Source organism: Ambystoma mexicanum, chromosome 12 (assembly GCF_040938575.1).
Source record: "Ambystoma mexicanum isolate Mex_15411 chromosome 12, UKY_AmexF1_1, whole genome shotgun sequence".
Lineage (NCBI taxonomy): Eukaryota > Metazoa > Chordata > Amphibia > Caudata > Ambystomatidae > Ambystoma > Ambystoma mexicanum.
This window is the reverse complement of record NC_090936.1, coordinates 480746254-480760137: the sequence shown is the minus strand read 5'-3', so window position 1 is coordinate 480760137 and position 13884 is coordinate 480746254.

Below are 13884 nucleotides of genomic sequence, written 5' to 3'. Positions count from 1 at the left end.
GGTGTGAGGAAATAGTTCCATTCATTTTTCCATGTCTTGTTTCATCATTAAAGTAAGGGACACCCTCATACATTCCCCAAATCATTGCCTCCAAAATGAATTAGCACCAGTCTGGGTGCCCTGTACTTCTCAGATTTAACAATTTTGGAAAAACTTGGAACCAACAGCCACTGTTTCCAATCAGCCACACAGTTTTGAAAGCAGCCATTATATCTGCAGTATTTGTCTGTTTCCAGGAAAATTATTCCTTCTTTGAATTTCTAGTAGTTTGCAGTAGGGTAGGTATGATGTGTGTGTGTTGTACTTGTTAGTCCTGAAACAACCCTAACCAAGTATAGTAGGTATATTATGTTGGCCGGAAGCCAATCGCATCATGTGACAAACATCGCAAGCACAGAATCGTCAATATAACCACAGGGTATCCATTTTTGTGTAACATCCACCATTTGCTTTTTTCCTTTCTGTCAAATGCTTTGAAAAATGTATTGTATTCTGAAAGCTCATACACAGTACGAGGCCACAGCTTGCATGTTGAAAGATCAACCCAGACAGGAATGCCACACAGTACAGAAATACATTGTTTTCCTCCCTCACAAAGTCCCTGGAGGCAAGTAGAAACAGCATTTAATCAGCGTCCCAGGTGCCGGCCTGTCTTACTAAAGCTGTAGCAATAGGCAGTTAAAGCATGAATTATACTCTTCTGGCGGTCCTTTTCGAAGATCTGCCTCAGAACAGGCTGCTCCCCTAGTTCACAAATAGAAACGGGTAGATAACATGCTATGGAATGTGTCTCTCTCACGAACACGATATCCTTGCTGAACAAGTGCTTTATGTTCTCCATAACAAAGAACTGTCTCTGCAACTATCTGCAACTGTTGCTAAAATAAGTATAATTAGATTGAATAAGAAACTTGTCATAATGTGTCATATTTGTCATAAATGTCAATCACCAAACCCTAGCTCTAGAAGACACATTATGGGCGGTTTTGATGTGCCTTCAAAGATTGCATGTTTGTATATATGTTACCGCTTGAGTAATGTTCGCTCACTTGCGTCTCACGAGGTCTCGGTCAAAAATCATGTCAAAAATCGACTATGCAAACAGCCTCTACCTTGGAATACCAGAATACCTCCTGAAGAAACTACAACGGATCCAAAATACAGCAGCCAAACTACTCCTCAAACTGTCCAGAAGAGACCACATCACCCCTGCCCTAAAAACACTACACTGGCTCCCAGTAAAACATTGTATCACTTTCAAAACAATGTGCATAACGCACAGGGCAATCTGCGGACAAGGAGCTGAATTCCTACAAAAGAAAATAACAATCTACAAACCAACCAGACCCCTCAGATGAAGCAAAGAAATCTGCCTGGATCTAAAACCATACATCAAGAAAAAATTGGAGGCACCGCCTTCTACCACTTAGCCGCAAAAACCTGGAACAACATCCCAAAAGAAGTAAGAAACACCAAAGATCACCTAAAATTCCGGAAATTACTAAAAACCTGGCTTTTCAATACCACAAACTGAAAACGGAAACAGCAGAAAGGAAAGGAATTACTAAACCGGAAAGAACACTGACAAGCCCCCAGAACCGACTGAGAAACACAGACGGCACCTGGACGGGTGACCCAGGGCACAGTTGAACAAAAGCGACAGTCAGGGAGACATAGTCAACATCCCCAGCCAACCCTAAACCAACATCTTCAACCGCCCTAGCTGCTACTAGATACCACTCGGTTGTGGAACTGTTGAGACTAATTGAGGTGTGGACACTGGCAGGTGCACTGGCCATATAAGTTGGAGTGAGGAGCATGCAGGGTTGTTGGGGAGGCTGGTGGAGGTGGCAGCGATGTGAAATGGGCCTCGAATTCAGAACGGGCCCAGACCGAACCAGAGGCACAGGCTGCACACGCAACCCATCTGTGAGAGATTACACAAGCCCAACTCTTCAATTCAGGATAGACTAACCAATTCCACTAACAATTTCCTCCTCTGCATACAACTCTCAAACTCCAAACCAAACACAACCACAAACCTACAGCACAACAAACCGCACAAACTACACTACACTGCACCATCAAAACAAAAAAACACACATAGACTCGCACAACAGAACACAACGACTACCGGCCGCAAACACCCCAGGCCCAGCCAATGGACCCACAGGGCTGAGGCCGCCAACAGCACATCACTGCACTTTTGCACTTTTCCATCCTCCCCCCACTAACCTACCCTCCCTCCCTCTTTCAGAGCCACCAGAGCGTCAGGGGACCACTCCGGTGGTGATAGTGCGTGGTACAAATGTCCTTTAACATTAACATTAACACGTTGCGAGACGTTAGACCCAGTCAGCCGGCTGAGCATATTTTGCAATAAACCATAGTACTTGGAAATCGAATCTTGTGTCTGTCGTATCACTAGTGTATGGTGATTGTGCCTTGGTTTCCATATGCTGAGGGTCTTCAGGGCCTAGCAAAAATGGCACCCGAATAGGGACCCTCCCCCTTTTGCTCCATCGTATACGATAAGTTTGAAGAAGGCAAAAACAAATCGAGGACGAAGCTGTCGAGCCGGGATCGAAAGGTGTTCGGGGCACCCCTGTAAAAGTGATGAAAGACTCCTTTGCAGATCTGTACACAGCCGGTCCCTGATCGACGAGCAGCGTCCAGAGAGCATCGAGGCGAGGGTCCAGAAACGAAGCAGATTGAGCCAGATACTCAGTCACGACGATTCTTGGTTTTGTCTGTATACAGACGAACTGCGTCTTGAGTGACGAATTGATTGATCAGGTGAGTCGTGCCCCGATTCTTAATTACCCTGATATTGATTGAGTGTTGCTCTTGAAAGATCAAACGCCCAGGGTAAGAAACGAGTAAGGATCAATTATGCCTGGGAGATTGTCTTCCTGCCTAGTGGGATTTTTCCACTGCGGTGGGCAATCTTTGGAAACTGGCCAGGTCGCGTGACCCGCAGGGTCGCCAGCATTCGAAATGTATGTGAAATATGGAGTAGGGGCAATAATGTTTAATGCGATTTGGCATAAGCAGACCAGACGTGCATCAGACTTGCAGTGACCTAATGATGGGAGTTTTGAATTGGCACATATAGAGCACCTACAATCAGTATTGCTACGCAAGAAAGCACACCCAGCGGCATTTATGTCGTGAGAGACTGAAGGAAGGAGGCAAACCTCCATCTGAGAAGTAGGGAGAAACATGCGCGCAGACATAAATCAAATGCAGAGAAAGCGCTAGAACTTGATGAGCAAAATCAGACAGAGGATCTTAGAAGAATGGACAGGGCTTTTCAATTAGGCATACAAAAAATATATCCACAATAAGATTTGCATACACCAGATGAGCTAATAAACAAAATCCTAAATGAACGAAGAAATAAACATCCTCAAAGTAGTATTGACCCTATTGCATCTCTACCCATCGCTCTTTCACCACATTTGCCACCCCCCACTCCTGTTGTTCCATCTACACCATCTCCCCCTGTGTCTGTGACATAATTTCCTCCACGGCCGACAGAGCGTGAATTAGCAGCCGCCTTGGCAGGCAGTTCTGCAGAGGTGGGGCCTGTGCCCCAACGAAGTACTAGAGTAACTCGTAGTACGGTTAGTAAAGACAGGAAAGAGCAGCAGACTGGGCAGAAACATATATTGAAGGTAACAATGAGGGAGCAAATGCAGAGTTCCATGTGCGACTATAAGAGGCGGGGTGAACAGCAGGTACTGTTAGAATGCATGAGGGAGTATCTTGTGGAGAAATGGAAAAAATTGACTGGTCCATTGGCACCGCAAGAGTTGCGTGATCTAAATGTTTTTTCTCATTTGCGGGATAATGCGTCGGAGGTACAAGAACATGTAGGCTGGCTATTTGTGTTTAGAAACGAGCTTGATCAATTGAATTAAGAAATAATGAAAAGAGGTAAACAGCAGGTAGTGCCATATGACCAGCAGCGATTCTTGCCACCGAAAAAACCTGTTAGTGAAGAGATAAAAATTTGTACACGAGAGGCGCTTAGATGGATTACGGATGTTACTATTTCTCCAATAGAAGTGCATGATACGTTTAGTCAGTATACACTAGAGATGCAGAGAAAGGTATTGCAGGTAATGGTCGGGTTCTTGCAAGATGAGCGTTTGAAGAAGAAATTATGTTGTCCCACTGATTTGATGACGATATACAAAAGAGCATTTTTATCAGAAACTGGAATAGCTGCCTTTTCTCTCGATTTAGCTTTATTGCTCAGCAAACTAACAGATGTAGAATCACCTAGTTTGCAACTGCCTATGAGAGAAGTGCCCCCTACGTTTGTCTCGAAAGTAGAAATTGCTGCCGCTGATAGAAATCCGCTGCGCACGATAGAAGCCCATTATACTGCGTAGTTTGTATATGTCCCTTTTTCAAGACAGTAGGTAAATAATATCAAGCAGACGATCAAATCCAGCAGGATTCTATAAGGAAATTGAGTCTGTTCTGAATTCCTCTGTTTTTACAATGAGTGATATTGATCTATTATTTCCTGTGATTCTCCCTGTAGATATATGGAAACAGATTCGGAATATAAATGACATATATATATTGGGTGATACATGGGAGAATTTAGCAAGAATTCGTACAGAGAGAAAAGCTGGCGAAAAACCGCTGCCGTTCATGTTGGCCTTACCAGGGCGAATAGTGCAGAAATTGAAAATTGTGATACCTGAGTAAAGAATTGTTTGGGATAACTTAACGGCTTGCGTACAGGGCAAAGATGAAGCTGCGACAGATTATTTCAATCGGTTTGAAGAAGTATTTGCAGATTTCAGTGGCCAAGATTTCAGTACTGAACCCGGGAAGAGGTTGTTTGTTGATACGTTTGTGCGAGGGTTGCTGCCGAAAATTTAAAATTTTATAATGACGTCTGAAAGTGCATGGCAAGCGAAAACACAGAGTGAGGTATTACACATGGCCCAATATTAGGAGAACAGAGTAAATGCAGAGAAGGAGAAAGAGAATTTAAAAACAAGGGTATTAATGCAGCAAGTGGCAAACAATAATAGAGGTGGCGGGAATGCACAAGACAGAGCTCATTTCTCCAACATGCAAGGTGGTCCAATAGGGATTAATCAATGTGCCTGTTGTAGACAAGAAGGCCATTGGTGAGCACAGTGCCCGCAGATACAGAATCGGAATGGAAACTTCCCGAGAAGGCAGAATAGAGGTCGCCTGGGAACACAAGGACAGAATAAAAACCAAAGAGCGCCACAAAGTCAGAACAACCAGGGTAATCACAACGAGAACCGGAATCAGAGCCAAAACCAGTAACAGCAGAATAGCACGGGGGATGGAAATGTTTTTGATAATCAGTCCAACGCAAATTACTCTGGCGACTTTACATCTGGTGATGTATTGTTTTACTAGGACAGCACAAGACAGGGGTTGGAACCAGTATCTATTCCCGTAGACCAGAAAGGGCCCTACGTAGAAATGAAGGTTGGGAATAGGGAGCACACTTTTCTAGTGGACACAGGTGCACAGAAATGTTCAATTGAACATCACCTGGTTCCAGATATACCACTGTCAGGGCAGAATAATGTCTCAGTAGGGTTTGCAGGTACACCAGTAATTAGTCCAATGTCACAGTCAGTTCCTATATAAATAGGTCCATTCACTGAGTCTTACCCGTTTCTTTTGACAAAAAATTGCGGTGAAAATTTGTTGGGTTTAAAATTGTTGAAGAAATTGAATGCGGTTATGCATTGTTCTCCTGATGGAGTGTATTTGACAATATCACCATAAAAAACTCCTATATCGCAATTTATATCTAAACCATTACCGACTGAATTGAGTAAAGTACCAACTTGTATACGGGCAGTAAATGATAATGATGTTGGTTGTTTAAAAGTAGAGCCAGTAAAAACTGTTTTGAAAGAAGGAATTACATTACCAGGTATTCCACAATATAATACCTTGGCGGGAGGGGAGAAGGCATTAAAATGCATTGTTTCTGATTGGATTAAAAGAAACGTGATTGAAGAGATTTCAGGTAGCACTTGCAATAGTCCAATTCTTCCGGTTTATAAGAAATGAGGTAATGACATACCGTACCGTTTCATAATTGATTTGCGTGGTTTGAATAAAGTTGTTGATCCACAATTTCCATTAGTCCCAGATGTGACTACAATTAAGACTATGATTCCAGCATCGGCATTGTATTTTAGTGTTGTAGATTTAAAGAATGCATTTTTCAGCATTCCAGCACATCCAGATAGCAGATATTTAATTGCTTTTACTCTAGGATGACGTTCATTTACATTCACACAAATACCACAGGGTTACACTGAAAGTATGAGTATTTATAGTCGAGCATTATAAGAACTAGACATGTTAGAGCTACCAACAGGTTGTGTATTGTTACAGTACATTGATGACTTACTGATTGCAGCAGACACAGAAGACATTTGCAAAGAGAGTACAGTTACACTATTGACACATTTAGCAGCACATGGACACAAAGCTTCATTAAAAAAATTCCAGTATTGCCGAAAGGAGGTGGCATACTTGGGCTACCTCCTTTCGAAGGAGGGAAGAAGACTGACACCAGAAAGGATAGAAAGCATCTCTGGTAGGCCTATTCCAAAAACGCAGGAGGAAGTCAGGGCTATAATTGGCATGGCTTCATATTGTGGGCAGTGGATTGGGAACTTCGCCATGATTGTGAAACCAATAGTGGCATTGACAAGGACGGATGTTGCCCTGCCTTTGCCATGGATCATGGAATGTCAAGAAGCATTTGACCTTCTCAAAGCTGCATTATATTCAGCTCCAGTTTTGGGCACACCAAATTATGACAAGAGTTTTAAGTTATTTGTGCATGAAAACAATGGTTGTGCTTTGGCTGTCTTGACCCAGGAACAAGGAGGGAAAAATATACCATGTGGTTATTTTACTTCTGCGCTGGATCCTGTTGCATACGCTTTGCCGTGCTGTTTGCGAGCTGTTGCTGCGGCTGCCGTGTCAGTAAAACAAACCGAGGGGATGGTTTTAGGTCACACTTTAACAGTCATGGTGCTGATGTGAGGTGTTGCATCTGCGTTCTATTCAAAAGAATGTCTACTGCCTGAGTAGACGTTCTTTTGAATAGAACGCAGACGCAACACCTCATATCAGCCAGGCTGACAAGGTATGAAATAGTTCTATTTGCACCACATATACAAATTATGAGGTGTTGCGCTTTGAATCTGCTGAATTAATGCTTCCTCCCAATGAAAGAACGGGTGAAAAAGAACTCCCCCATGATTGTTTAATGGTTACTGTGCAAGAAACGAAAGGAAGAATTGATCTAACAGATACCCCACAGAAAGAGCCAGATGGAGAACTGTTTTGTGACGGTTCTTGTTTTAAATTACCCGATGGTACATCAACTGCTGCATATGCCATCATGACACTGAAGAGTATTGTAGAAAGCAAAAGAATCCCATAGAATTCAGCACAGGCTGCAGAAATAATAGCGTTAACCAGAGCTGAAAACCTAAATGTAAACATATATGCTGACAGTCAGTACGCATTTGGGGTGGTACACAATTTTGGTCGACTATGGGCTGAAATGGGTTTTCTGACATCATGCGGAACCAAGATCCAACATGGCACTTTGATAGTAAGATTGTTGTCTGCCCTTGCACTTCCTAAACGACTAGCAATAATGAAATGCGAAGCGCATAAAAAGGCAACATGTAACATTGGAAAGGGAAACACATTTGCGGATAAAATTGCGAAAAAAAACTGCCACTGATTTTCACGCAAAAATGTACATTGAGAAGTCGAAAGAGGTACCCTGCATGGTAGAAAATTGAATGCCACAGTTAAAGAGATGCAGACAGAAGCAACTGCAGATGAAATAAATGCTTGGTCTGAGGGTACAGCAGAATTAGACATAGAGGGTTGCTGGGTGGACAAAAAGAATAAAAAATGGAGGTTGCCCAATGCCTATGTAACAGCGATGGTCACTATGGCCCATAGCCCAACACACATATGTGCTAAGAAAATGATTCAGCATCTAGACACACTATGGCAGAATCCACACATTAGAAAAACTGCTGACAGGCTAGTTCAAAACTGCATGACTTGTTTGCAACATACCATTGGAAAAAGAACAGCGACTACACTGGGTAGTTTGCGCCCCCCCCTCTATGCCATTTGAAGTGATCCATTTTGATTGTATAGAAATGGAAAGGTGTCAAAATTTCAAATACGTCCTTGTAGTGGTCTGTGCATTTAGCAAATGGGTGGAGGCCTATCTCCTTAAAGACTGCACAGCAATGAGCACAGCAAAAGTAATGCTAAAAGAGTATTTCTCCCGTTTTGGCTTGCCACGTGTCATATTTTCAGATAACGGCCTGCGTTTTATTGCTGCTGTGATACTACAGATTTGTGCAGGCCTCCAAATTGATAAAAGATTCCACTCGGACAGAAACACCCGATGAGTGCCGGTCTTGTGGAATGAAAAAACGGTATTTTGAAGAATAAACTCAGCAAAATATGCACAGGAAGTCAGTTGAAGTGGCCTGATGCGTTGCCATTAGCTTTATTATGTATGAGAACGTCTGTGCAGGCAAAGACTGGACTCTCCCCGTACGAGATTGTAAAGGGGAGACCAGCAAATATTTGGAGTCCCCCGCAGCCTAAGTGTCTAAGAGAGATCGAACACCCCTTGCTCATCACTTACTGTAAACTGTTAACTCAAAACTTGTGTTTAATTCATCAGCAGGTGCAGGAGGCTCTTCCTGTCAGATATACCGGCCCAGGGCATTGTCTGCAGCCTGGAGATTGGGTCCTAACCAAGAACTTTGAGCAGAAATCTTCACTTGCACCGCGTTGGAAGGGGCCTTACCAGGTCCTCCTGGCAACACAGACTGCAGTCTGAGTGGATGGTCGCAAGTCATGGATCCATGCTACGCATACAAAAAGGATTCCGTTCCCTTTGAAAGAGCTGCCTGATCCAAAACGCCGAAAGAGAAACAACTGCACTCGATCACAAAGACACCATCGCCAGTCCTCTGCCAGAAGTGCTTCCTAAGCCTGAGAAAGGGCCTGGGGAGATTGCAGCAAATATTGAAAGGCCAAAGGTGCCTCAGCATTGTCCGAACACTGCCGCAGCATCACTCATTGCATCACAGGCTGGCACTGATCCTGCATCCGGAAATGAGAGTGCATTGTTCATTGATCATACGGTACCTGAAGCAATAAGGTACAACCTACGTTCTCAAAATCGGAAGAGATCTGATCTACGTATTTGTTTTGCCTCTGTTCCCAACATGGATGAAATGGGAATCGGAAGCCTAGGGGAATGGAGCGTATAAGCTGTATCAATCTGCATCAAATTGAAAGCTCTGAAATGCGGTTTCCCGGTGCTACCTTTGAAAAGTGAAGGACCAGTGCGATCACCCCATGGGGACAAATGGGGCGCATACGGTACCAACACAATTGATGCTTGCTCTGACCTTTTGAAGCACTGTGCAGAATCACATAAGCTTGCTATCATTTATTAAGCAGGTTAACCCGAACTGGCCTGAACGCTTTGCTGCTATTTGAACGCTTTGCTGTTTAACATGCGCTGCAGTGAAGAAATGCTTCATGACGAACATTGCCGATATAAACATTGCAGACAATGCCAATACTTACTACTGCTCCCTCCTGCACCAACGCTGATGATATTATAGAAATAGAGACTAAACAAATGCCCAGAAAAATTAGTTTTGTGAAACATATGCTAATGATTATGATACCACTTTGCATCTTGATTACATTGGTCCCAATATTTTGGTATTTGGAAACTGTGCATCCTTTACGCGTTATTTTGCCTGCTACAAATGCTCCTACCACAAGCAGCCCAGTACATGTGCTCTCTTATACTCTCCCCTCACAAGAAGAGAGACACAGAAGAGGGTATGATAATAATACATTGCTTTTGATTATGAATATGACCCATGCTATTCTGAATAGGCCCAACTGCTGGGTCTGCTCCCATTTACCCCAACATGGCGGAAAAGGAATGGGTTGGTATGTACAGCCTTTACCACTTAATACTGCATGCTATGCATCATTGAGTGCACTATTTTACGGAAAGTGGAATAACAGTAATACTTGTCAATTGGATGGAACAAACATAGATGAGTTCGAAAAAGTGGTAATGGAACCAGTGGGTTGTTCCATATTTAACAGGGTGACAATAATAAAACCAATGGCAAAACAAGTAGATAGACTCTTTGTGCCTTACAAATCCTCTGTATTTCACTTTCAACATGGCTCCCATATGGAATAAAGATGTGCCTCCCCCCTATACTATTAATTACAGTCCACATACTGTCCCATTCTGCTTACATAAAAAGGGTTGCTATTCGGAAGGAATGTTTACTAGATGTATGAATATAGCAGTGCTTGAGAAAGAAGAAGAACCAATATACGTAGGCGATCCCGTTTATTTTACATGTGGGGAACAGGCTTATCCCTGGTAACCTAGAAATTGGGGAGGGACCTGTTACTTAGGAATTCTTTTCCCTGGTGTATTCCTGTCCAAAACCTCAGACATATCCAAACTATCCAGATCTAGGCCACGGCGGGATGATACAGGACTGCTTGCAGGCGACATAGCAAAATCGTTTATACCATTCTGGGGGAAAGCAATAAATTCATGGAATATAAGGAAACTGTCCAGGGTATTAGAAAGAACGATAAAAGGAACTACCGATATACTCTATAACATGACACTAGAAGAGAAAGCAGTTAGATTAATGACACTTCAGAATAGAATGGCTCTTGGTACAATTCTGGCTGATCGTGGGGATGTGTGCAAAATCGTGCGGTCAGCGTGCTGTGCATTTGTAAGTGACTCCTCCCCTATGATTTTTGAAGCGATCAAGAAATTGCACGTCCTGAGTTCTGATATTCATGTCCCCACAGGTGTTTGGAATCTGAACATAAGCACATGGTTTTGGGAACTACTGCGTTCATGGGGATGGAAACTAATTGCAATTGGAGTCACAATACTCGGGATCCTCATGTTCTGCTGTTGTTGTATACACTGCCTGCCAATCTTTTGTTCTGAAATTACAAATGAATGTGTACACACGATGAAGGCAAAACCCCCTCACATATTAGATAAAGGTACAAATCATGAAATTGAAACAATCAAGGAACTCATGTCAATTACTGTTGAAGATGACGATTATAGTAGCATGCATAGTTCAGAATTAGATACATGGTCAGATGAAGATGAAATGTATGGATGATGCTCTTGACTTACGGTGAAAAGGAGGGTTTGTTAGTCCAGATACAACCCTAACCAAGTATAGTAGGTATATTATGTTGGCCGGAAACCAATCGCATTATGTGACAAACATCACAAACACAGAATTGTCAGTATAACCAGTACAACCACGGGGTGTCCATTTTTGTGTAACATCCGCCATTTGCTTTTTTCCTTTCTGTCAAATGCTTTGCAAAATGTATTTTATTCTGAAAGCTCATACATGGTGCAAGGCCACAGCTTGCATGTTGAAAGATCAACCTAGACAGGAATGCCAAACAGTACAGAAATACATTGTTTTCCTCCCTCACAAAGTCCTTGGAGGCAAGCAGAAACAGCATTTCATCAGCGGCCCAGGTGCCGGCCTGTCTTACTAAAGCTGTAGCAATACGAGTTAAAGCATGAATTATACTGTTCTGGCGGTCCTCCTTCGAAGATCTGCCTCAGAACAGGCTGACCCCTAGTTCACAAATAGAAACCGGTAGATAACGTGCTATGGAATGTATCTCTCTCGCGAACACGATATCCTTGCTGAACAAGTGCTTTATGTTCGCCATAACAAAGAACTGCCTCTGCAACTATCTGTAACTGTTGCTAAAATAAGTATAATTAGATTGAATAAGAAACTTGTCATTATGTGTCATATTTGTCATAATTGTCAATCACCGAACCCTAGCTCTAGAAGATACATTATGGGCGGTTTTGATGTGCCTTCAAAGATTGCATGTTTGTATATATGTTACCGCTTGTGCGAAGTTCGCTCTCTTGCGTCTCACGAGGTCTGGGTGACACACATTGCGAGACATTAGACCCAATCTGCCGAATGAGCATATTTTGCAATAAACCATAGTACTTGGAAATCGAACCTCGTGTCTGTCGTATCACTAGTGTATGGTGATTGTGTCTTGGTTTCCATATGCGGATAGTCTTCAGGGCCTAGCATACCTTGTAATTGGTGGATGGTGCTATTGTTATTATTCACAGCTAATAAAAAGCTGCCCAGCGTGCAGCATTGCTAGTCGTGGGTAGACACCTCCCTCATGTGTTTGTGGACGTGTGGTAGTCGCGGCTATCTGAAAAATTGGGTGGGGAGGCATGTTATAATCATTGAGTGTTTTGGGGGATTGGAAGAGACTAGGGGAGGGGAGGAGGATTACGGGGAGTGGAGGGGGGTTGGTAGGCATGTTGGGGACAGTTTTGGGAGTTTGGTCTATTGGAAATACAATTATGAATTCAACATTTTTGCGGATAGCCGTGGCTATCAACAGATGTCTAAGAGGTGATCTTGTATAGCTGCATCTATAAAGAAGCATATGAGTAGGCACATCAATACTACTCTGTGTTTCATTTGTTGTGGCTGGAGCCTCAGGTTTATTTTAAGCTGCATCTAAAAATATACATTTTCTGTGCAATAATAGCACTTGTATGTGGATGATACAGTACAGATTTTTATTTGTGTATGTTTTTTCATGTACTCGGTTGTTCACTTATTTGATTGGAAGGGTTCAAGGCCAATTTAGTTTGATATGGGGCTTGCAGAAAAATGTACGTGTTCCCGCAGCTGCAAGTGAGCTTTGTAGCCACGTTCAATATCAGTGGCTGTTTTTGATGCGGAGCAGGGTTTTTATGTGTTGAGGTGTTTCTGATGGGGTAGTGTTACATTTGTTAATGTGTACTTCATAGTGATAGGTTGCAGTGAACATGTCGGCCATTTCATTAGTTTTCTTATAATATAGTCCTCTTTTTGTGGTTTTGACTTTGGAAAATATGAAACACCCCTTTTTGTCTACTTTTCTTATTTTCACTGCAGAACTTGCACTGTGCATTTCATGTTACCTGTGATAAAATATGATTGGAATTAATCAGTTGTTGGTGATTGTTGTGTTGAAAGTTTGATTTGATAATATGTTCATAATGGGGCTCTGTGGTTTGTGTTTTACTGTATTTGTTACAATGAAGTGTTTCTGCTGTATATGTAGAAAGTGGGAGGGAATAATTATTGAACATTGTTTATTAGGAAAGAAACGTTAGTGAGGTGCATGATATAAAATCATGAAGTATGCTTGTTGCTTTCAAAATAAAAGATTTATCACAGAGCAGTAGAAATGTGATTTTATCTACAATGCTTTTTTACTCACTTGTGGTGTTAAAGTCCTTTTTGGGGTGATATAAAATGTGTTTGTTTTAAAAAGATGTTTTTTTCGCTGGTGTGGTGTGATATTTAATGTGTCCATAGTTAAAGGTTCAAACCACTGTGAGGGCTTCTATAAAGACTTTTGGGCAGTATCAGACGGAGGAATGCCCCCTCCTATTATGGAAAAGGCAGTATGTGTTAGGAAATGCTTTTTTAGTACAGAAATTAGAGGTTGTAAAATCTTGGGATGGTTTATTTGAAGTTTACATGTGCAACAGTTTTAAATAGGAAACACTGTTCTTGTTGCTGTACTGTTATTTGCTACAGAAAAACTGGCAGCTGTCAATGGCAGTTTACCGGGCACACCGTTCCGGACAGTCCTGTGATGTCCACAAACATCTTAGATGTTCAGGGGTATCTATTCTTATTTGTGTATTACGGGGTTGGT